General features: G+C 52.6%; 1 long non-coding RNA gene across 1 annotated transcript; it reads right to left on the reverse strand.

Annotated features, from left to right (window-relative positions):
- Positions 1-309: 309 nt before the first annotated feature.
- LOC113600138 (uncharacterized) lies at positions 310-12,607 on the reverse strand. The gene is made up of 4 exons (XR_003421093.2): positions 12,502-12,607; positions 11,700-11,898; positions 2,951-3,049; positions 310-2,784 (listed from the first exon to the last, which is right to left on the reverse strand). It is a non-coding gene; the product is annotated as an uncharacterized LOC113600138 (long non-coding RNA).
- Between the last annotated feature and the right edge of the window lie 12,917 nt (positions 12,608-25,524).

Here is a 25,524-nt window from a genome sequence, read left to right on the forward strand (position 1 = left end):
TTTGCGATCCAAATCAATCAATGACTACAAAATAATAATGCATAATCATCAAGTTGGGTCTATTGTAGGAATGTGAAGATGGCTTATTAGCAAACGGTTGATAATTTCACTATATTAAGATTTAAAGAAAAATTAAATTGGCACCTCGTTAACTGCAGACAAAGGCATCAAACAAAATTGAACATTTATGATAAAATCTTAGCAATCTAGAAAAAGATGGCAATTTATTTAACTTGATAGAAAGAATAAATTAAAAATCTGTATAAGCATCACAATTGCAGGTAAAGCATTTAAAAGCACTCCTTTTATTTATTTATTTATTTTTTTAACTCTTTTTTTTTCAACGCTTATTTATTTTTGGGACAGAGAGAGACAGAGCATGAACGGGGGAGGGGCAGAGAGAGAGGGAGACACAGAATCAGAAACAGGCTCCAGGCTCTGAGCCATCAGCCCAGAGCCTGACGCGGGGCTCGAACTCATGGACCGCGAGATCGTGACCTGGCTGAAGTCGGACGCTTAACCGACTGCGCCACCCAGGCGCCCCAAAAGCACTCCTTTTAAAAAGATGAATAAGTCAAGGATGTCTATGATCACTGCTTTTATTCAACTGGAAAAGTTGGCATAAAGTAAAGAAAGGGTTGACTGATAAATGGCGCTCGGGAATTGGTTATCCAGATGGAAAGAAATCTGATCCTTGCCTCAGATTACATGGAGGAAAAAAGACATAAGCATAAACACTAGGAGAAAAAAATAGAATAATTCGACAAAACTTGAAACATTCCTGCTAATCAAAGATACCAGAAGCAGAAAGAGACAAACCACAAACAGGGAAAAGATATTAGCCATATATATAACCCAAAACAGATTCTTATCCAAAATATATTTTTGATTTTTTTCTGATCATTTACAAAAATCCTTGGAAGAATAAAAGAAATACGAGCAAAAGTTACCCGGACGTTTCACACAATGGGAAACATGACAGTCCACTTATAATCAGGGAATGCCAAATCACAAGCGTAACGAGATTGTCCCCAAATCTTTTAAATGTGTTGTTAGAGAGTTGAGGCAAACCATGTAGACTGAAGGGGATTTTCTTTATGGGCCACTGATGAGCCACATAAACGACTCCAACCGTTCCGGCAAATTATTTGACAACACCTAGTACAATTGAAAATTTTACTTGCCAGCTGATTTTCAGTTCCATTTCTGCATGATCATGGTACCCTTGAAGAGCTCTTGCCCATACGCATAAGGAGATATGTTGATGGTATTCACAGCAGTAAGGTTTGTGAGAGAAGAGAGAGAGAAAGAGAGGGAGAGAGGAAAAGAAGGAAGAAAGGGAGGGAGGGAAGGAAGAAGAGAAATTAGAAGCAACCTGAATGCCCTCAGTAAGAGAACCGATGTAAACACATACACGCCTTCACATACACCGACACATCGGACAGGACTGAGAGTGAATTGACTAAGGCTTACAACACGGAACCTCTCAAAAACACGATAGTAGGCAAAAGTTGCAAGTTGCTGGAGAATACATAGAATATGATATCATCTATATAAGGGTTTGTATGTATTTATTTTTTTAAATTCAAGTTAGCTAACAGAGAGTGTAGCACTGGTTTCAGGAGTAGAATTATACGAGGTCTTAACACATTCTCAGCAACAGCGTGTATGGCTTAGGGATGAGCACGCACGTGAATGTATACAGATCCTTAAAGAAATTATAAAACCCTGAATTCAAAATAGCGGCTACCTGGGGGGAAGGGAGGAAGAGGCTGTGGGATTGGGAAGTACAGAGAGGTTTGACTGCATCGGGATACTTCGTTTCTTAAGCTCAGTAGGACGAGACATCTCTTAGATACCAAATATTTTATCTTAAAATTGAGTGGGGGAGGGGGGAGGGAGGGAGGAGTTAGCGCCAGAAGGAAAAGAAAAGAAAGAGTGTTCTAGGAGGGAGGAGGAGCATGAGCGAAGATACGGAGGGGTAACTGAGCAGGTGCAGTGGCAGAAACATGAGAAAAGTTGTGTTTAAAGCCCACATTGAGAGGGAATGGTTCATGTCGACCGAGGGGGGTAGTCAGGGGGCAGACCATGCAGTAACCTTGAGCGCTGTGCTAAAGAATCAGGAAATTATCCTGCGAGCAATGGGGAGTTACTCAAGGGCATCAGGTGGGTGAGTGACTCGGCCGTCTAAGCATTTGGGACGGGCGGTTCTCACGATGCCGTGTAGCGTGGCTTGGAGGGACCTGGGGGAGACAAGGGGTATTCTGGCAGCAGGAGACCCAGTAGGAAGCTGGGAGGGGTCCAGACCAGAAGGGAAGAGCCTTGAGATAGAGGCAGTGGCACTGGAGAGAAGCTGCCTGAAGAGTAAGTATCCAATGCATATTTCCCAACAATTCTAATGCTGTGGCACATCCACAGTCATGGAAATGACTGTTCAGTATGTGGCAGCCTTGAAGTTCAAAACACAGAGGCTTCAGCCTTCCCATGTGTTTCTAGAGATGGCTTAGAACTGCAGTCTCCACCCAAGTTGGCTGAGTCCTGCCGCCCTCCGATGCCATAATTACGTGTTTATTGGTATTTGGAATGGATTGTGTGCACGGCCCATGTTGTCAGGTCATTGCTGAATCTGAGTGATGGCCTCTCTGTTCCATTTCTTCCTGATGAGTACACACACTTGAGCACTTAATGGAGAACGGGGGCCTCCCAGGACTGATGGCCTTCAAGCGGAACAAAGCACTCTAAGGAATTAGTGATTTCTGACCTTTCTTAACCGGTCTGATGACTCTGGAAAAGGAAATTCAAAATTTTGAGTTATTCCCAAACTGGATGCTTTACAGGAGTAATTGTAAAGCAAAGCCACGGAATCCCAGGTATTTTACACCAGATATTTCACATCAAGTGCATCAAGAAAGCAGAGTGCACAGCAGGCAGCTCCGTAGAAGGATTTTACCGTCAAGGACTAGTCACAGAAGAGCGAGGAGGGCAGAAAAGACAGGCGGGACGGGGAGGCAAACCAGCAATGAGCAGTAACAGGCAGCTACTACCAACCCTATGGAGGCAAAGAGAAGAAGTGATGTCCCAGAGCCCAGGAATGGACACCGTACTGGGAAGGGTTGGCCCGTGGGTTCTGGACGACAGGGAGACAAAGCAGGTGCTGGACATGGTCCCTGAAGCGGAGAGGGAAGAAGGGCTAGAACCACCCTGGCTCGTCCCTTTCTCCTGCCCTCTGGTCTGTTGCCAGCACTTCCCAAGGGCCAAACCTAGCCACAGGCCAGTGGGCAAGCAAGCCTGGAAAACTCATTTCCCCCCGGGGCCTGTGATATATAGCAGGGCAGGGAAAGGAAGGGGCTGGATCTTAGGGCAAAAGGGCAAATGGCCGGAACAGAGGCAACACTGAGTCAAGACCCATATGCCAAAAGGGCGGAGCCATGGAAAAGTCTGGGGAAGAGAATTCCAGCAAAAGGAATCCAGAGCGAGCAGGGCAGGGGTGGGTGCACTGTCATCCTCAACCCAGTTCAGGCTTGTCACTGGCACTGGTCATCTCGTTGGGACCTCCCCCACCACCGTGATTCCCTTTGGCCAGATTTTCCCTTCCCACTCAAGCCTGCCTCTTCGGAACCTTCCAGCAGCACCAGGTGCTGCCCTTCAGAGAGCTAGGGGCTGCCCGGCAAGCAGATTATACACTCTTATGTCTGAGCCAGTTCTCTGACTCATAATTACACCTCGCTCCATTTATTGACTCTTCACCCTGTGCAGGAATTGTACCAGAAAGAACTTCAAGGGCATTACATCATGTGTTTCTTGCCACAGCCGTGTGAGGGGGGTTTTGTGCTCCCCACTTGACAGACTGGGAAGGGGAAGTTCAGATTAGTTAAATAACTTGCTCAAAGATCCTGTTGATGACAGGGCTAGAACTCCACCCACGAATTCAACTTGCGCATGTTTGACGAACATCTCTCGAGAGTCAGACTGTGGGGATAGACAAGCATAGAACATATAGCATCCCAGGGAAGGCAGATGGTAAACAAATAACCATGCAATTATTGAGTCATTGTGTTTATGATACATTTATTGCTGAAGTCATTTATGCCAGTAAAAAATTGTAATAAACTCCAGACCCTTCCCTGCTCATGTGTTTCTCAAGTGTAACCATTGGTTATTTTTTTGCTCTATTTTATTAACTCCTGCTCTTACATGTGTCATTCTTCCTTTCTGCAGACTCACTTCAAAGTTCTTTCTCGGTACTTGAGTCAAACACTGAATTCATTTACAGCTAAGGCTGTAAATTGTCCTCTGCATGCTGCCTTTGCCATACCCCACAAGTTGTGATGTGTCAGTCTTTTATTTCTGTGCTATTCTAAGCATTTGCAGAAGGGAAGCTGTCAGGGTACTTGAAGCAGAATCTTACTGCACCATTTTGACCCAAAGTTCTCTTCTTTTGTTAAGCATATAAAATAAGATGATGGTGATGATGGTGATGATGATGGTGATGATGATGATGATGATAAATTTCTATAAATGGGGATGGGGGAGGGTGACTGCAGAGTATGAAAAGGTTTGCCAGCAAAGTGATGCTCCCTCTCACCCCGGGTACCCAGTCCCCCTCTGCAGAGGTAATGCCCATCAAGAGTGTTTGATGCCCCTTTGAAGACATCACCCACACAGAGGCACCACTTCTACGCATCTTTCCTTTTGCAGACTCCAGCCTAGAGTCTCGCTGAGTGTGAAGAGACTGTCGGGGCCACTCAAAACCAATTGCAAGAGCCCAGCTCTTGCAAAAAGGAGCTTATAGAAAATGCATCCTGAGGTTACTTCTGTTTTGAAGTTTAGATGTAGAACGGCAGGACCCTCCGAGGATTGCTCGACAGGAGGCCTTTGAGGGTTGGGTTTTCGTAACCTCGAAATGCGGCAAAAGGCAGAGGCCCCAGCTCCAACTTGGGCAGAGATTCATTTTCCCGCTTGGCCCAGCTCGGAGCTCTCAAACGGTTCTTGGACCTTACGCAGGACACGCGTGGCCGGCCCCAGGTGGGTCCTCAAGGCGCCAGGCCCTGTCCTGGGTGTTTTCGTATGGCATCTCCGTTCCTCGCCAGGGACACGTGTCATCTTAGAGAAGAGTGATAAAAGCTCAGGAGGGGAACTTCTGGAGCTCAGGGCCACACAGGCAGTGAGAGAAGGAGCAGGAACTTAAACCCAGAGCTGTAAGTAACAGCATCCATGCATTCCCATGGACTGCATGGGACTGCACGTTGCTCTGACCACGTAAGGCCAAGTTTACCTTGGAGCCTGGTGAGGGCCCTCTGCATCTCTACCATCCACACCAACACAGTGACAGACCATTCTGGCCACTGAGGGGAAGGGTGCTCTGTGCTCCTCCAAGTGTGCAGGGCTGGAGGGCACTTGTGCACAGGCTCAGGTCCAGAATGACCTGCGGGTCATCTCTGGTAAAGAAGTCACAGAGAGACAAGGATGCACAGGGGAAGGGGGTCCGTCATGCGAATGTTGCCTCTTTGGCTACAAAACTGGCTGAGAAATGCCAAAGAGAGGAAACAAAGGAGCTGAATTTGTCCATTGTTCGCAGATGCTACTTTTGGTTCATTTCCCCCCTCCCCGTTATACACAATGCTGCCTTGCACATCCTCATACCTGCTTCCCTGGCACGTCTTTGAAAGTCTCTCCGGGACTTATGCCTTCAAAGCAGTTGCACCCACTTATTCCACCAGCAGGGTGTATGTGCACATTCCGGCAACCGTGTGTATGTGAAACTATCAGACTTCAACATTGTTTGCGCATCGTAGGGGTGAAAAACAGCATCTTGTTTTAATTTGCATATTCCCGATTTTTAAATGGGAGGGTCTTTTCATATGGGTTTCGGTCATTTTTATTTCTTCCAGAATTTTCTATACATACCTTTTGCCTGCTTTTTTCTGCTTTTCTTGGCTTTTCAGGATTTCTTCAACTCATCTGAATTGCATTCTGTTTAAAGTTTGGAAAACATGTTCTCCCCAGCCAGCTGCCTGTTTTTTAGCCTTGCTGACGGTGACTTTTGCCATGTAGAACTTTTTATTTCAATGCAACCAAACTTATAAACCTTTTTCACTTATGGTTTATGTCTAAGTAATCATTTCCTATCCCAAGGGTATAACATTATTCTTAAAAGCTGTGTTTTCAGAAGGTTGCTAGTGTATTCTGGAAACTTAGCAATTCTAATAGCTAGAGAGGTGTTGGCAAACTTCTTCTGTAAAGGGCCCGACGGTAAATATTTTAGGCTTTGCTGGACCTACCATCTCTCACAAATTGTCAACTCTGCCATTGTAGCACGAAAACAGCCATAGACAATACGTAAGTGAATGGGGGTGGCAGCGTTTCAATAAAACTTTATTTATAAAAACCAGGTGGCAAGCCAGATTTGATCCACAGGTGTAGTTTGCTCACCCCGATCTAGCTCATCTAAGTCATGTGTTGGGAGGTCAGCACTCTCTTATGGTCTTCAGAGGTGCCCCACCAAGTTTGTAGAAGTTTGGGCAATTCTATTTGGAATTACATGTGAGGACAATTATGTATAAGACAGGGCTGAGTTTATTTCTCTGAGCCAAAGAACCCACCTTTCCTTTGTGTTGGACGCTGACTCTGGAGAGCTCAGTCGGCTGAGTCATGTGCTAATAAGACCCAAGTTCCACCTCTGGTTCTTCCGAAAGCTAAATGGATGTGGACCAGAAATTAAGCACACTGCCGCCAGTTCAGCGATTGCCTAGGGAAAGTGGCTTCAGACAGGTTGCATAACGTGTAGGGCCCGGTTCAAAATGACAACGCAGTCCCTTGTTCAAAAATCACTGAGACTTTTAAGACGGGATAGCCAGGCATTAAACCAAGCATGAGACCCTCGTAAGCACACGGCCATCTGCTCCCGGTGAAGCTGGCCCTGCTCGCATCCCCTGGGGCGAAGGCTGGTTGAGGGAGTAGATGTCAACCTCTCTCACGGGCTCTAGAGGAATCTTTCAAAGGTCAGGCTAATTGGCTGGCACCTTGCCAGCATCCATTTGGCCCAAGGCTTGGGAGGGATGAGAACCAGCTAGTACCTCTGAGTCGTTTCATACAACTTGTTGCATGCTCGTTGTAAATTCTTAAATATAGTTCCTGAAACTTTTAATTTTCCCATTTGCTCTTGGCCGTTTGTGGATTTTGCCTCATGCCTCAGAAATCTGAAGCCCTAAGGATATCTATTTAAAGCTACGGTCCAAGTAGCAGAAAAATGGTGTGTGTGGCTTGGACTTTTACAGAGGAGAGTTTAAAGAAAACTCTCGGTGCTGATGCATCTGTCTTTGGTTAGCACATAGCATCCTTGGAAAGAAACCTGTGGGAGCTGAGCAGCGGTTCCTGCTTCTGGGGTTTTGTTCGGAAACCCAGAGAGGAATAAATAGCATCACTCCTCAAACACCCCTGTTTAGATGTTTGATCTCAGCCCGGCAGCTGCTGTGGGGTGGGCTGGCCCACCCACCCCGCGTGGGTGCCTGTCGTGGTCCCTGGAAGTACAGGGTTTCTTGCAGTCCTGGCGTGGCCATAAAAATCAACCAGTGCGATCTCCTCGGACTACAGGAGAGGCCCAGAAAGGGCAAGTGACTTGCCTAAAGGCACACAGCGGTAAGCTATAAAGCAGAAGCCTGAAACCAGTCTCCCTGCCCACTGGTCCACGCTCCTGGCTCTTTCTCCTTCTCTGTTCTGCGTCTGAGGCCCTCCCAGCCTGAAATGATCACCCGCTGAAGCATGCTGGGCCTCCCCACCACCCTTTTTCCCCTTTCCTTTCCTTTTTTTCTTTTTCTTTTCTTTTTGCCAAGACGATGGTCACCCGGGCTGCTGGACCACTCTTAATTTCCTTCCACGGATGCTAGCGATGTGCTTAAGGAAGGCCACTTGAAGAGGGACGGGAAACAATGGTGGGGGGGGAGGTGAAGAAAGCATTGCCACTTCCTCTTCCTGATCCCTTTTCTGTGAGAACCACCCATGGAACATCGGCAGTTTCTGAGTCCTGGATAAGCATGAGCTGGCAGAGCGTCGATTTCGCACCCCCATCCGGGTCTCGAAGTCCCCGGCCAGCGTCCTTGCCAACAGGCTGCTCAGCTGCGGCTTGGCCACAGCCCCTGACGGGGAGCTCACTCCCGCCGACGGAGCCCGGCCCGCAGCACACCTCAGGAGCCCTGCACATCTCCTTCAGCCCTCACAGACACCCCAGCTCGCTCATCCCTTCAGCTTCTCTTCTCCGGGGGAGCAGGAAGTGGAGGGAAGTGGGCCCTTCTCCTCACCAGACCCGCCTCTGCACCTTTCTCCCCGCGCCTGGCCCAGGCAAGGTGCCCCCTGTCCACTTAATTAACAAGTAATTCTGCTCCTTTTTGAGCCAGAATCTGCTCCTCTAAGATGTCCCCCTCCGGTCCCCGTTCTGTGGATCTTTGGGCCTCACCGAACAACCCTTTGCCACAGGAAAGTTCTCGGACTATTGGAAGAACGTTTACCGGCCCCTCTGAGTTTTCTCTTCTCCAGGCCGGCACCTTCCCGGTTTCCCCGCAGGAGCGGGGTCCACACCTCCCTCCCTCTGTGTTCGGGCCTCGGTCTGTGTTTGTTCTTCTTCCCATGTGACGATCCAGAACAAGCCCAGCGCTCCAGGCCGGGTCTGTGGGCACGGGACACGTGAGTGTCGTACGTGTGTGTGTTGTGGGGGGTGTCGTGTGTACCTATGTGTCTGTGGGGGGGGGGTCCTCTGAGTCGTCCCCCAGATGTCCCTGAGGGAGAGCTAGGTGGGGCCTCCACGGCAACAGTCCCACGAGCGTAGGGACTCGGGCCTCGGAAGCACTGGGCGCGGGGCCCAGCGCTCACTCAGCCCCCCGCCGTTGTCACAAGCGGTTTATGCTTGGGCTGCGCTTAGTAACAAAGCGTCCCCATTTCCTTCGGAAGGGACATTGCCAAATGGCTGCTATGGGCCACGGGTTGGCGTCCCCCTCACCCAATTCACATCTAGAAATTCTAACCCCGAAAAGTGACGTTCTTCGGAAGCGGGCCTTTGGGATTAGGTGATTAGGTCCTAAGGGTGGAGCCCTCGTGACAGGACGAGCGCTCTTCCGGAGGAGACCCCAGAGCGCTCCCTCGCCCCTTCCTCCCGCCAAGGACACGGCAAGGAGGCGCAGCTACGAGCCAGGAAGACAGCGCTCGCCCGGCGACGCTGGCCGCCTGACCTCAGGCTTCCTGCCTCCAGACCGGTAAGTGGCAAATGTCTGCTGTCTGCAAGCTCCGCGGTGGGTGGCATGTTGGCACGACAGCCCCAGTGGACCGAGGCAGTCCCTTGCCGGCTGCTTTGCAGCCGGCAAGGGGACTCCTGTGAAGTGCATGACCCTGGGTGCTGTTCAGAGAGGACCCAACAGCCCAGGGGACGTGGCGGCAAAAGTCCGTTCGGCGCCGTGGAAAACAGTCACGTTGTACGGCTGCAGAGAGGAAATGGAATCATGGCACGCGGAGGGTAGGCATCAATAAACATTCCTCGTACGGCACGTCACGACTCGGGGGTGAAAGGGAGTCGTTTCTAGTCCCTCAGATCACCACTCGCCGGGCGGAACCATGTTCACATCAGCCAACCCTCGGATCGCCCCAACAACATCGTGGGCCGTGTGAGAGCCCGTCTCGGAGACGCCCAGACTCAGGGGGGTCAGATGACTCCCCACCGTCGCACAGAGTCAGGCCTGTCCCGGATCCGTCCGGCCCCGAGGCCAGGGCTCTGGTCACTCGGCCCCAGAGGCCCCCGTGGCGCTTCCTGACCCTCCACCCAAGAAAATGAAAACATCCTCAGCTGCCCTGCGTAACGCGGAAACGCACGTCCTCCTGCCAAGATTTGCCACCAAATCACTCTAAATTGGGCAATTAGCATGAATTGTGAAATGAAGAGCAGGAGACGCTCTGACCCCTTGAACTTCTTCCCCACAGAACTCTCTGGCCCTAGTGGAGGATGGGATGGGGGGGCAGATAATCCCTTAACCTAAAGGTTCACAGTTGCCACTTCCCGGCGACCCATCTCTACCTGGAGGGTCAAGGTGTCAAAGCTAGGATTCCAGTAAAATGAAAACAAGGCAGACAATGAACTAGGAAAGGTAGGTAAGACGCGCGCCTGGAACACGGACGACCAGGACAACAGCGGGCGACACGATGAGTAGGCAATTCACAGAAGAGATGCGAATGGTCGAGAAGCATAGAGGAAGCAGGGGCGCCTGGGTGGCTCTGTCGGTTAAGCGTCTGGTTTCAGCTCAGGTCATGATCTCACAGTTGGTGAATTCGAGCCCCGTGTCAGAATTTGTGCTGACACTGCGGAGCCTGCTTGGGATTCTCTCTGTCCCTTTCTCTCTGCTCCTCCCCCACTCGTGCGCAGGCTATCTCTCAAAATAATAAACATAAAAACAAAAAGCATGGGGAAACAATGTTCAGTCTCACCAGCAAACAAATGAAAGCAAATTAAAACGCTAAGATGTTACTTTTCTCCTAATAGCTTAGCAGAGATAATACCGGGTCCTGGTGAAGATGCAAAGAAATGAGCCCTCCTACTTGTTAGGATGAGCACTGGATGTTGTATGGAAGCCAACTTGACAATAAATTATATGAAAGAAAGAGAGAGAGAGAGAAAGTAAGGAGGAAAGAAAGAGAAAGAGAGAGAAAGAGAAAGAGAAAGAAAGAAAGGAGAAAGGAAGAAAGAAAGAAAAAGGGAAGAAAGAAAGAGAAGAAAGAAAGAAAGAAAAAGGGAAGAAAGAAAGAAAGAAAGAAAGAAAGAAAGAAAGAAAGAAAGGAAGAAAGAAAGAAAGAAAGAAACCCTCCCTACGCGGACACGGGGCATTTCAAGTGCCAGTCGTTCTGAAGGGCAGTCTGGCAGCATGTTCGAGAGGACGTTAGGATGTGGGTAAATTTGACCCAGCAAATGGTTTTTTTTTTCAATGTTTATTTATTTTTGAGAGACAGAGAGAGTGTGAGCAGGGGAAGGGCAGAGAGAGAGAGGGAGACACAGATTCAGAAGCAGGCTCCAGGCTCCGAGCTGTCAGCCCAGAGCCCAATGCGGGGCTCGAACTCACGAACGGTGAGATCGTGACCGGACCCAAAGTCGGACACTTAACCGACGGAGCCCCTCAGTCGCCCCCTGCCCAGCAAACGTGCTCAGACCGTATCCCAAGGGAATTGGTGAAGCTGTGGGCACAGCTGAATATACGAAAGGTGTACTGAGTTTTCACTTATAATATTGAAAAGTCTGGGGAAAAAAAAAAGAAAACACCCCAAATCTCCAACAATAAACTACTGCGGGTGCAAATGCGAACACGTCCCTGTGAGGAGATACAATGCTGCGGTTCCAAATCCCGTGGAACCTGTAGCTCCGAGCCTGAGGTCCTCCTGCCAGGGGCGGCTGTCCCTCAAGCCTGTCCCGGACGAGCCTCCTCCTTCCAAGGCTGTGGCTGCAATGGGCGGGGGCATGAAACGATGCAAGATGGCATTGGGTTCAGGCCTCAGAAGAGCAGGGAACGTGGGCCAGGGCGCTCCGCTGCCATCCCGTCGGAAGCCACGTGTTTTCAAACCGGAGGCTAATGGAATAATTATGTACTCCCTCACCAGCCTTGACCCTGCACTCTGAAGAGGGCACGTGGCCCACCTGAGGGGCCCAGAAGTCCCGATTCCTTGGCACCTACCCACTGTGCGACCTCGGACGGCTCGGAACACCGCGTTCTTGCTCCGAGGCCACCTCCAGCGTCAGGGCCCGGCCAAGGCGGGTGTTCCCCGGGCGGCTGAGCGGCTGGCGGCTCCTTCTCCTTCCGCAGTCTCCCCCGCCAGCCACTGCACTCCCGTGGACACCCCCATGATTAGCAGCAGCAGTAGGATCCCAGGAAGCTGGGGGAAAGAAACTTTAAAAGCCCAAATACTGGTTGAAAGGAGAGAGAAGGGCACGTACCCCGCCGTGCGCGCCTCTCACTGGCTGTTGGCGAGATGCAGAAAGGAGCTTTGAGTTAGTGGCCTGACGGTGGGAGTGAGCCCCGGCGCGCCCCCCAACTCGAAGAGAGGGGCCGAGGCAGGCTGCTTCCGCACAGACCGTATTTTCTTCCCTCCCGCCCCAGGGCTTCCAGCGGTTGGAGCCTCAGTGGTTTCCTCTCCACCCGCCCAGGCAGTCAGACCTTGGAAGCCTCGAGGGGTGGCCGATCACAAGGCACAGCGTCCTCCATTCTCCAGAACACCGACCTCTGCCGGGGCTATGCCCTCCTCTAGACCAAGGCCAAAGTTGGAGGGACTCCATGGAGTAGTGAACTCTACACTGGCCTCCTGACCCAAGGCCGCCCCAACACTGATGCGACTCGCACCCCAGAGCCGCCCCCCCCACCCCCGACCTTGGGATCAGGTGGAAACGAGTCTCGGGCAGAAACCACCTCCTCGCTTAGCAAATTCCCCTGCCCCAGCCGCCTCCCCCACTCTTCTCCTGAGAGCTCCTTTCCAACCAACCACTCCAACAAGCGTCTCCATTTCAGGATCTGCTTCAGAGAAGGGGGGGCTGAGTGAGACCAGCTTTGATTGAGCCCCCTGGCCATTCCCGAACGTTCCCTCTGAGCCACGCCCCACACCGGAAGCCCCTGCATCGTTCTTGGGATCTCCGCTCCATGGAGAGACAGTCCAAGATGGCCGAAGCGGAAGGAAACCTTAGCCTACATACAGCTCTGCGTTTCCCAGCGTGGGTTCTAAGGAATATCAATCTCACTGCGAGGTGGGAAAGCAAAAGGGATTCTGCCTGCACATAAATTTCAGAAATTCTGGCTGAAAAGTTAAAAGGATCCCTCGGCTACTCTTAGTGTTTCATATTCAAATAGGTTCTGGGACCCCAAGGCAGCATTTCTCAACCTCATTGGGGCCAGATAAGTCTTTGATGTGGGGACTGCCCTGGGCACGTAGGATGTCAGCAGCATCCCTGGCCTCTGTACTTGTTCAACCCACCCCCTCCCCGCTGTGACAACCCAAAAATGCAGACGTTACCAAATGTCCTCCCAGGGGTTGAGAACCACTGCCCTCGGGGAAAGGTGTTGTCCACCAAGTCCTTTGGTTTTTTAACATCTCTCAGAACTACAATTCTGCAGAACACAATCTAGCAAGTATTGATCTCCGAAACCAACTTCCATTTCACAGTTGAAGGAGCCAAGGCCTTGAGAGGGGACAGGGCCTACCAGCAAAAAACGAGTCAGTAGCAATTCGGAAACTCAAACCCAAGTCCCTTGACCCAAGGCCAATGCAGCTCTGTTTCCCCAGGGGAGTAAAACTTCCCAAGGGCCCTGAAGGGTGGCACAGGCGAGCCCGTGGGAAGGACTAGCCCCTGCACTAAAACCTGACGGGGGTCCCATTTGGCCACGCCTTTTCCGTTTTCAATCTGGCCTCCCTTGCTTCTTTCTAGGTTCTGAAAATTGTCAGCGAGGCTTTCCTTAACCTACCTTGGAAATTAAGTCCCAGGAAAAGCCGGCATCTAATTAATTTCACATGCTAAATTATTACAATTGAAAGGCAAAATCTCAACTGTGCAGCTTTAAAAACATCTGTGTTTTTCTTTTGACTTTTGGGGATAATTATCCCATCTCATATTGTGATTGCTAATTACTAAGCTAAACTAACCTGCTGAAGGGCTCTGGGGTGGGGGGGAGGGCAGGGGTTCTTTTCAAAGCATTCTCCCTCAGACCGTTAAATCATCTGAAAATGGAAACAGAAAATGGACCGGGCACCGGGAGCTCTCCCCACGCACGCCAGGGCTGGCCTGATGTGGGACCCTGCAGCAATCTCTCACTGGGGATCCCCAGATCGGGGGCCAGGAGAGGGGCGGGGGATGCCGTGGGGGAAATTTAATTTAATCAGACCGCTAGCTGTGAATTTTTTTTCACGAACAAATAATTAATTTGATGGAGTTTTCCTTTATACAGAAACCAGGCAAAACCGGGATTCCCAAACCCTGACAAACCATATTTCACGTCGAACCAAGAACCAAAGCCAAATATTTATTGCTTTAAAAAACTGACTAAAAGCCAACGAAGACATCATTTAAAAGATGAATAGGGAGTGAATCTTTTCGAACCAAAACCAAGACTTCAGCGTGGCATCTCAGTGAAATAAGAGCCTTCGTTCACTCAGTTGAGCCTTGTATGAGTCCCCACCACAGAGCAGGGGCTGAGGACACAACGGTAGCAAGACAGGCGCGGTCCCTGCCCTCCCGGAGCTCAGACTCTGGTAGGGGGACTCTAGAGAAGAAAGCAGGTGCTTCTGAGTCAGGCCAAGAAGGGCTCCGATGGGGTAGGACAGGTGTCCTTGATCCTGAGAGGGGCCTCCTGTTCCCGGGCAGAGTGATATGAGGCTCAGCCAGGAGACTGAGTCAGAGGCAGCCCACAGGGCGAAGGGAGGCATGGTAAGATTGCTGTAGACGGAGAGCAGTACACGCAAAGGACCCGGGGTGATGGTGCAAGGGCAGCTGAGAGGTGAGCACAGCACAGACCACCGAGGCGCTAGATGATGTCCCAGAGAGCCGGGCCTCTGCCCTGACAGTGCCAGCAAAGGCCCTAGGCAGAGGCATGACCAGATCGCAGTCCCACTTGGTATCGATTTACTCTCCCGAACGAACTTGCACGGAAACGTGTCGTTCAAGCGCGACGAGCCCCGATTCCCACGGGGCTGTTCGGGCAGGAGGAAGGCCCAGCCCCATAATGAATCCGTGGGTCTGGGCAGAGGCTGCAGACCCAGAGGGGAGTCTCGCGTGCCGAGGGCAGCTGGGCTCTGAAAGCCAGCACCCTCTGAGCAGCCCCCCGAGCTTCTGCCTCTGCAGAGATCCCCCTCCGCAGGGGTGGAAGGGGCCGCTTGATCTGGGAACCAGCAGCGCTGTTGGTTACACAGCCGCCAGGAGAGAGCATGTACCGCTTGGGAACGTCACACACGTGCCGACGAAGAAATCAAAGCGAGTCAAGGCGGCTTCCAAGAGCCCACCCCTCGTCCAACAAGGAAAAGGAATCCTTTGCGTGGCTCAGAAATCAAACTTCTGGAGGAAATGCAAGCGGGAGAGGGAAAGAGGCAAGGTTGCTTCGGTTGATGGGCAGGTGCCCGGAGAGGGAAGGTGGGGGGTTTGCAGAGGCAGCTGCTCAAACGGGAATTTGGGGAAGCACCGTCCTACTGGATGAGTCTCCCCTTGCGTCATCTTGTGCGACCCCAACAAACCCTCCGACACGTCTTTCTCAATGCGTCTGGAGTCTAATGTGTTCTTGTGTGCTCCCCGTGGGCCGCTGTGCAGGCAAGGGGCTCACGGGGGTCCGGCTACGTTGGAGTTACGTGGACATTTCTCCTTTAGTCCTCACAATAAGCCTTTGAAGTAAGTCTTGTCAGCCCCACAGCTCAGAGAGGGTGGGAAATCGGCTGCGGTTGCCCCGCTGGAGGTCTGGACGGACACCCAGCAAGACGGATGGAGGGAAGCGGCTTGTCGACTGAGGGATAAATGCAGCTGTCCGTAAACAAGACCCGTGTGAGCAGCTGTGGGGATGAGGACACCACTGGGGACAGCTCTGTTGGCTTCCCGGCCAGAGGGCGGGAAAGGAGGTACCGGAAGGCAGCCGAGGCCTCACAGCCCAGAAGGGATGAGAGCGAGTCAGAAGAAGGAGCAGAGGGGCCTTCCCAGGCCCACCCCTGGAATCACGAGCTCAGGCCCTGGGGGAGGCCTCACAGCCTGGCGACAGACCCTCCCAGGAACCCACGACCCCAGAGCTGCCCTCAGCCCCCAACGCCGAGGGCTTCCCTCTCCTGACAGGCTGGTGGCTCCGTGGGACGACATGGCTGCCGTTCTATGAAACCAGAGCCAGCCTTTGGGACCTTTCTGGGACACACTGGGACCTTTCTCCCACGACTGGTCTCTGAGGCGAGGAAACCAGATGTCAGCCGGGAAGGAACGCACCAGGGCCCGGCCTGGCTTTCCCCAGGGCAGTGAGTGTCCTGCACTGGGTGCTGTGACTCGCCTGCCTTTCCTTGTGTGGAGGCTGATGGACTCTGACTTGGGGAGACAGCCCCCCACCCCGCGAGATCCTGCCTCGGCGGGGCTGTCAGTCAAGGGTGGTCAGGTGACCTGAGCCGGGGCCCTCGGAACTTTCTCCCCGGATTTGGGAGCCCAGGGCACAGTTCCCACTCTGCCATCCCCTCTGCAAGGCGCCTGGTATCCTTCCAGAACATTCCTTGTCTGCTTACACCAGTCTGAGTGTCTCTTGCTTGCCGTGGAGGAAGCTGACTGGCCTCTCGAGGCACTCTGAGGTCCAGGCAGCGGGATCACAAACCGGGGCACACACTTCGGGAAGGCTCAGAAAGTCCCTCACAAAGCCTCTCAGCCCGAACCGCTCTGCCCAAAGGAGAGGAAACCCAAAGGAAGCGGGGTGAAGGCAGAAGATGAGGGGTAGATGGGGACCCATTTAGTGTCCTCCTGGACACAGCACGGCACCACCTGGTTCCTGCGAGGGCCGCACCGTGACCCCCGGAGAGGGGCCTCCAGGCCCCCTGCTAGTCAGAGGCCAGGCCACATTTAAGCCCAGTCCTGACCCTGCTCTGCCCACTGCCCTGAACCCCTGACACCTAGAGAGACCCCCCCCCCCCCGCCCCGCCACACACACAAACCACGAGTTAGGTTCAGCCCTCCGTGTGTTCAGCATTGCCCATGGAGGTTCCAGGTGCCGGGCCGGGGATGAGCGGCAGAAGGCAGAAGGAACAAGGCTGCCAGCAGTCAGTGCCTGCCCCTCCCCGTGCTGTGGGAATTCTCCCACCTAACCCTCCCCACGGCGAGGGCAGAATTACAGCCTCTACCTGAGACTCGGGGCATCACCATCACCTGCCTGAGCTCGCCCCCCTGGGCGATGGCAACACCAGGATTCAACTCCAAAGGCACCACCTCCTTCCCAGTACAGAACAGGTGCCCTCTGGTGTCCCCAGCGCAGAAGGAGTGGGCCAAGTGCAGTGGTAGTTCGGAAGAGGAGCCACCCGACCAGTCAGGGAAGGCTTCCCGGAGGAGGGAGCACCGATGGATGGGAAGGAATCTCAACAGCCGCATCCAGGCAGGGGATGGGAATTACAGGCTGAGGGTAGAGCCCGGGCAAAGCAGCTGGCCACCCACCCCCGCCCCCGGGACACACGGACACACGCACGTGAACACACACTCACGTGCTCACATCCACTCACACTTCCATGCACTCTCACAACCCTGGCGGTGGCAGGGGCCTGCTCCCTGACCTCACAGAGGGAGACGCCCTCAGGGAGGGGCCCGCGTCACGGCCGCCACAGCCAGAGACACCCAGGGGGCCTGCGCTCCGGGTCGCCGGCCAGCCCACTGCCAGGAAGGGCGACCACAGAGCATCTGCGCCTGTGCCTGGAGGAGCCTGCAGACACATGTGGTCCCTCCGCTCTGACCAGTGTCTGCTTCTTTCCCTCTCTTTGTCTCCTCCTGAGGTTTAATTTCCGGAGGGATCCCAAAAGAGCCCGTCTCGCCCCTGCTCCCGGGGGGCCTGGGAGGGCAGCAGGCAGGGGCCCTCTCTCCCCTCCATAGTGTCGGGGTGGGTGCCCTCCCGGCGGCCCTGGCCTCACCCCCAGACCCCGTCACGTTGCCCCGGATTTCTTGCCTCACACTTTGGCATTCCAGACACTTCCCTGACAGCCTACTCCCCTGGCACCAGGCTGGCGTGTTTGCTGTGGGATTTTTGATACGGGTTAAAACCCAAATGTCCGACTCAGCAGTCTGAAAACCTTGACAGCTGGAAGAAATGTTTGGTCAACACTTTATTGCTGTACAAGGGGAGGGAAAAACCCAGGCCTACGTTTAATTCCTTCTGTCCCAGGTAGCTGCTGGGGGGGACTGAGTCACAGATGCCTGGCGGGCTTGACGAAAGGTCCCAGTGTCACGTGTGCTTAGACTCGAGCCCCTTTGCTACAAAGCGCAGCCCCTTGGGGAATGCCCATCCCTACTCGCTGTATCAGAAGTGAGAGTCACCCATTTCACGGAAGAGGAGATTGAGGCTGGACGGATGGGGTGGCAGCCTGAATAACACAGGGAGGGGTTCAAAGTCGGCCTGCCTGACTGGGTCCCCCACTCTGCCCCACCGTACTGCCCCCGGCCCAACCCAGGCTCCCCGCTCAGGCAGGAGTGCTGGCCTTTTAGCCCACGGTGTCCAGCCATGGGCTCTGTCCTGATGGCCAAAGGCTCACATTCCCACCCAGCCCTGTGTGGCTGGCCACACTCACCTGGGCTCCAGGCTGTGATGACAGCCCAAGGTGTGGTATCCAACCCACAGCACCCTGATCAGTTCTGGGATGACCCGTAAGAGGGACAATGCCAACCAGGGGCACATTCGGACGGGGGCGGGTGCAGCATGGGGAAGAATTCAGATCTCATCACGGTTAGGGCCCGCCTTCCCTGGGTGTGCCCCTGGGACAGGACTGATCCAGGCCCGTTAAGCGCCTTTACTCCCACCAAGCAGCCCGCAAGGAGGGTCCTCGCTCCCGACACCCTGGAGGCACCATCCCGGTGGTGTCCGTGGCTCTGACAAGGTATAGACCACCCAGACTAACCCTCGGGGGCCAGCAGAGTCCAAGTCTCAGGTGCCCTGGGTCACCCCTGCCCTGGGAGGTTAGCAGCCCAGAGGAGCTGGACAGCTGTGTCACCTCAGACTTCATTTTATTTATTTTTTTATTTAAAAACCTTTTTAATGTTTATTTTCAAGAGAGAGAACGAGAGACAGAGGGTGAGTGGGGCAAAGCAGGGGAGAGGGAGACACAGAATCCGAAGCAGGCTCCAGGCTCCGAGCCGTCAGCACGGCGCCCGACGCGGGGCTCAAACCCACAAACCGTGAGATCACGACCTGAGCCGAAGTCGGTCGCTTCGCCGACTGAGCCCCCCAGGCGCCCCTCAGACTTCATTTCAGATGCACGCGCCCCCGGCGCTGGTGGGAGCCACACTGTTCTCAACCCAGGAGAAATTACAGACCTTTCACCACACTGCATAGTCGTGAATGCCATTCTAAAAATAGAGCCAGCCTCCCGTTTATAGTTCCCATATTCCATGTCACGGCGGCGTGGGGCTCTGTTTTGCATGTGAGCCAGGAGGCGGGCTGGCCAGGGTGTCCCATCCCCAGAGGAGGAGAGAGCCTGGAATCGAGGGGCCAGAAACACGCACTTCGGAAGTGCAGTGGGCTGCAGGGCTGGAACCGTCCCCACGCCCCCGGGGACCTGCGGGGCAGGGACACCTGCGTGGTCCAAACGACATGGCTGGAGGTCACAGGGGTAGAACCCTCCTTAATGACACCCAACGGAGTTCTTTAACCGGAGCCTTATAAAGCCAGCCAAAGGATTAGTTAAAAGCAAAACACGGATGAGACCGGTGATGGCAGGGGGAAGGGACACATCTCTTAGCGTACCATGTGGCACCGTGTAGTCACGTAGCCGTGTAACACAGCTTATTTAACGCCGTGCTCGCAGCCACTGGCCGGCACACCCACAACCCCCATTTCTGGGTGAGTCTCAGATGAGTGGCCACATGGCTTGTGGGGAGGGCAGCTGGTGCTCAGACGCAAGGCCCAGTGGCTCCCAAGCCTGCCTGGTGACCGCCACGTCAGACGTGGACGTGACCAGAGTGTCTCCCGAGAACCCCCTCGCCTGCAAACATGCAGTGACTCTCAGACATGGAGGCCCAGCTTCGTTGCCGGAGGCCTGGCCTCAAGGAACCTCTCGGCCAGAAGCTGGTTCAAATGCTTTCTTTGCATCATTTTATGGCTTATTTCTAGATCCGACACTCTTCTGTGTTCCACACTTGTCATGTCAGAGCAGTGCTTTCCTGGCGTCAGGGTTTGTACACGAATCGCAAATTCTCAGACGGTGCAAGATGCAGGAGGCTTGGCTCTCCGTGTTTCTGTCAGTATCATTCTGGTGCGTGCTTCTGTCCTGGCTACTGCACAGAACCGTGCGAGGCTGAGCACAGGGCCCTGCTCCTTGCTTAGCACAGAAGGCGTTCTTTGCACCTCTCTCTTGGGGCTACAGATTTGTTGCCTGGCTTTTTGGCAACTTGTGAACAATTTTTTTACTGCTTTCTGAGATGTCTTTTCTGGATCCCCAGACCCGGACCTGGTTGCTGGGATCTCCACGGTCCTCTCCCTCAGGGAGGGTTGGATGTCTCTGTGGGAGAAAGGAACCACTTGTCTTTCCAGGCTCTCACCTTCTGTTTGGGAAACAGCCTTGGAACCTTTTAACCTTCTAGAAGCCACCTCTGGACATCTGGTGAACTACGTTTTCCATCAACCTGATGGCAATTAAGCTGGCAAATTCTTGGCAAGCTAAGATTCCCGGAAAAAGAGTAGAGACGGTATCTTGGCCACGACCTCTCAGACAGGAAACCCCGGTGGGGACATATTATGGAAATTAAACCCACCTTTACATGCTGCAGGGAGGAAACTCAATACCCTGAAATTCTCCTTTTTCCAGGAGAAAATGCAATTAGGCAGATTTTGATTACATATGAAATTCTAAAATAGTCCTGCAGCCTTTTTCTCCCTTTTTAAAATATATAAGCAAATGAGGGCTCTTTGCACCTGGCAGCGAGAAGCCCCAGAATCTTAACATCATCCGGGCCTGTGAAGGTCAATGCTGGGGGCGGGAGGGGGGCAGGAGAATCAGGATTCTGAGGGTGTCTGCCAGTGATGTCCAAATTTCAATCTGGAAAAAGTTGACCTTGAGGTGCTTTAAGGAATAAGGAGACAGAGCTCTATCACCTTTGCAAAGGTTTCTCTTCGCCCCAGAATGGGAAGACGGGGGTGGCGGTTTGTAGGCCAAGACCTCCAAACCGGCCCAGTTTTCTTCCCCACACCAGCTTCCAGAAGGACTTCCAGAAGCCCTGTGGCACCTCCAAAGAGCCCTTGTCCATGCTCTCTACTCCCAGAGGGAGTCGCTATAGTAGAGTGTTTTCTCGCGATACACCATTCCCCGGGGACCTGCCCTTTGGAAGGAATAAAGAGCCCGCTGAGCACTTACTCTGAGTCTGATTCCTTCCCTACAACCACTCTGAACACATCGCAGACAACACAACCAGGGGCGTGCAGGAACAACCCGGAGAAGTCCACACAGCCAGGAAGCCCCCTGGAGGCAGGATTCAAACCAAACCCTTCGCAAAAAGCCTCTGCTCTTTCCCCGCCACACCTTGCTGCCTCTACAGAGGGGAGATTGCAACAAAGGAATGACTCCCTAATGGTGGAGCTGTCAACACCGGCTCTTGTGTCCGAACAGGCTAGGAAGTGGCCCCTCAGATCGGCTTGGTTGACTCCAGCGTGTCTGCGGGAGGCCCGCGGTGCTGGGTCCGTGCTGTCTCTGCTGAGACATCTGCTAAGGGGCGTGGTGAGAAGCGCCCTAAAAGAGCAAGTGCACAGTTTTGCCGTTTGCAAACCAGGCTCCTGCCGCTTTTCCCCCTGAACCCTCACAAGGACACGGAGGGGGGATCGTGATGCCTACTTAGTAGCAGCGAAAACTCAAGCACGCAAAGGAAACGAGGACGGTTTGATGCGAAAGACTTCATACTCCTTGTCTGCCTCGGCGCACCCAAAAAAGTATTTTTTTGACCTCAAGTTCTCTCCGCTCCCACTTCCGACTTCATCAGATGATTTACGTTTCCAAAAGCATCTTTTAATGTTTACAAGACCGGCTGATTTTAACTCCCCAGGACTCAGCCCCAGACATCAAAAACTGTGTTTTTATCAAATAGAAGGAGGAGGATGGAAAGGATCCACTTACATTTTAAAGGTTTGTTGTGGGTTTTTTTCCCCCCCTTGCAGCCAAGCGCTGAAAGTCGAAGGGAATCTGTTAACATATTGATTGCTTTGAGCACTATTTTAAATTAGCTTTCTGTTCCCCTCCATATGCTTTTCCATTAAATTTAAATAAATTAAAGTTCACATTTCTGGAAGAGATATGCTGGGTCCTTCTCAGGATTTGAGATGAATTTATCAGCCAGGTTCCCGCTGTCAGAAATTCATCAGCAGCACCAGGTCGGTGCCCCAGGAGGCCACTTGCTTTCTCCCTCTCAGGAACACGCTGTGGGACACAGATGTCATCGCCTATGGGACCAGCCTGGCTGCTGCCTTCACACACTGACCCGGGGAGGGGGGGGCGGGGGCTTCAGGCACCGCTTTGCCTACTGGTGAGCCCGTGGGGCCACAAAGGACTGCTTCCAGGGTGCACGGTGGCTGCTGGGCTTTGCTTGGGCACCAAGTCACTCCTTCCCGGTCCCACCCCAGGCCTGTGGCAGCCACACCCTCACCCCCACGAGCAGACACAACAGATGAATCGGAACAGTTAAGAAATAGAAACGGGGGCACCTGGGTGGCTCAGTTGGTTAAACGTCCGACCTCGACTCAGGTCATGATCTCACGGTTTGTGAGTTTGAGCCCGCCGTGTGCCTCTCTGCTCTCAGGCAGAGCCTGCTTCGGCGGGTCCTCTGTCCCCCTCTCTCTCCGCCCCTCCCCTGCTGGTTCTCTCTTTCAAAATGAATCAATAAACTTACAAAAAAAAATAGTAATGAGTATTGCACCCCTCACGACTGTTTCCGGTACATGTCAGAAACCCTACTTGGGTAAGCTTTGTGGGTGTGGAAAAATAATTTTCCCTCTACCCTTGTAGGTTCTTCGCTGAGATCCCTCTGTAAAAAGAAAACCAGGTGAACAGGAGAAAAACAGAAGTTTCATAACATGTAAAGCTCCCGTATACGTGGAAGAGAACCAGGAAAACTGAGTGAAGCCCCCAAAGGCCCCAAGTCATTACTTTAAATACCATCTCCAGCTAAAGGCAAAAGACGTTAGGTAGGGGTGGGGGCAGGCGGGGTGGGAGATTATCAGGAAAAGCACAGTAAACAAGGCTAAGGCTGTGGTGCAGATAGAAGTCCTTACCTTCTCCATAGATAAGAGTTTCTAGAGAATTAGTCCGCCCCTCCCTGGTACAGAGAGGGAGACAGCCTGATACAGAGAAATCTCCCTTAGAAATGGAGACAAACGTCTCCTAGAAAAGGGTAACATTAACGCTGTTTTCAGAGCTTCTGTGTCTGCTGTTTCTTAAAAGTCATCAGCCTGAAAGAATCCTTACGCCAAAGAGACGTATTTTGGGACGACAGATTCTGCTCCCCTTCGGTGACGTAGTATCTTGCATAAGACCAGGGGCAGAGTTGGTTTATGGCTTGACTGTGCCCAAGCATTCATTCAGGATCTGTCGGCCCGTCTCTCCCTCTCTCCTGTGTTTCTCTCTACAGGTGTGGCCGCCTCCCCAGGACAGAATAGGCATTGGGGGCAGGGCACTTCTGTGGCTCCCCCGACTTGCTTACTGGTGAGGCTCAACCAGGCTGCTATGAGACGAAGGCCACACTGCCCCTGGGGTCTCCTGTGTGCCCTGGACAGAGACGGCCTCCAGCTCTCTCAGAATGCCCTGGAACGCAGAAACAATCGCCCAGCCACCTCTGTTGATCTCCGCGGGACGCTGGAGCCTAGCAAGAACGTGAACCAAGTCCACAACTGCAGGGACACCTCTTCTGAGGTCCTCAATGATGGACATGGGGGAAGGGTCCCCGAGAAGGGGTCCGACGAGGAGGCACAGCAGTGGCATCCCAAGAGAAGCCACCAAAAGTGAAAGAAGCGACCGGGGCCGCAGCAGAAGCACACAGAGGGAGGCTGACCTGACTGTTCCCTCACCCAGCAGGGCATCGCGCTCTGGGAGGAGAAAGCCATGGTAGAGAGGAACAGACAGACCATTGCGCCAGGAGCCAGCAGCCTTGCTGAAGGAAGGTCTCTCCAGGAGCTGGCGTTGAGAAGGGGGCCACGATGAGGCAGAGGGGGAGCCAAGGCACCGGCTCGGCGGGGTGGGCAACGGGGATGTGGGCAGGGGCCGTGGAAGCCTGGGAACGTGGTGCGTGGTGGACAGATGCTGGAGGTGGGGAGGGGGGTCTGCCGGGCAGGACATCACAGCTCCAGTTACAAATGGGGGCCTCCCCGGGGCCAACGGCTGGATAGAAAGATCTCGGGCAAAACAAGGCCTCCTGTTAACGCGGGATGGAGAAATCCACACGGAGATTTGGGGCTTTGCTGCAAACGTGACTCATTTTCACCGGGAGGTGAACTTTTTTTCAGACGTATTCAAAATAGTGTTTGGGGTTCATCTGGCAATATATCGAGTGTAACTGGCGTATGTGATTTTTTTCTGAGTATATGGGTTGTTTTTCTACTGTTTCATACCTAAGGGGCGTGTGCACGTCTGGCAGATGAAAGAAGGTCTCCACCGACTCCCAGCGTCCCCGTGCCATTTGGCCGACTCTGAGAGACTGCCATAGAAGGATGAGGTTTAAGCTCTGGTGTCTCCATTGGGTACATGGTCTACTCTGCTTGGGAGGGAGGGAGGAAAGGAAGGAAAGACGCAAATACAAGACTTTTAGGGTGCCTGGGTGCATCAGTTGGTTAAGCGTCCCTCTCTTGGTTTCAGCTCAGGTCACGATCTTGCAGTTCATGAGTTCGAACTCTGCACCAGGCTCTGTGCTGACGGTGCAGAGCCTGCTTGGGATTCTCTCTCCCTCTCCCTGCCCCTCCCCTGCTCATGTGCTCTCTCTCTCTCTCAAGATGAATAAATAAACTTAAAAAAAAGAACATAAGACTTTCCGCCCCAAATTATTTAGAGCATTATCTTTTTTTTTTTTTAATGTCTATTTATTTTCGACAGAGAGAGACAGAGACAGAGCATGAGCGGGGGAGGGGCAGAGAGAGGCGGAGACACAGAATCCGAAGCAGGCTCCAGGCTCCGAGCTGTAAGCACAGAGCCCGACGCGGGGCTCGAACTCACGAGCCGTGAGATCATGACCTGAGCTGAAGTTGGACGCTCAACTGACTGAGCCACCCAGGTGCCCCTAGAGCATTATCTTTAAACTCATGGCTCTAACACAGTGACCATTTTTATTTTTCTCATTTACATTTTGGTCCTTTTCTATCCACATGCTAACTTTGCATATATAAGAGTTACAATCTTTCCACACATGAGCTTGTGTATTTTTTTTTTATCTTAACATTTTCTTAACATTTCCATACATTTCCCCATATAGGCTTGTTTAAAAAAAATTTCAACCGAGTAAATTTGAAGATCTAATTGGCTTTATCAAGCGATCCATGAATCAAGTAGCATCCCATTGAGCGAGCAGAGAGATTGTCCACAGAGTTGTTCAGAATGGAAGGTTTTTACAGGCAGGAGGGTGGGGCAAGAACGTTATTAGCAAAGCAGAAGAAATGATTGTTTCAGGCCAGGACATCTTTTTTGGGGGATGGGAATAGTAGGGCTTGTTATCTTTTTTTTAAATCTTCTCTCTCTCTCTCTCTCTCTTTTTATTAATGATTGCCTCACTAATAGTGATCAAGACATCCCAGATTGACTTTGAAAAGATTATATTCCTGGAATAAACTGAATCTGTAATTCAAAGTC

Source organism: Acinonyx jubatus, chromosome D2 (assembly GCF_027475565.1).
Source record: "Acinonyx jubatus isolate Ajub_Pintada_27869175 chromosome D2, VMU_Ajub_asm_v1.0, whole genome shotgun sequence".
Classification (NCBI taxonomy): Eukaryota; Metazoa; Chordata; class Mammalia; order Carnivora; family Felidae; genus Acinonyx; species Acinonyx jubatus.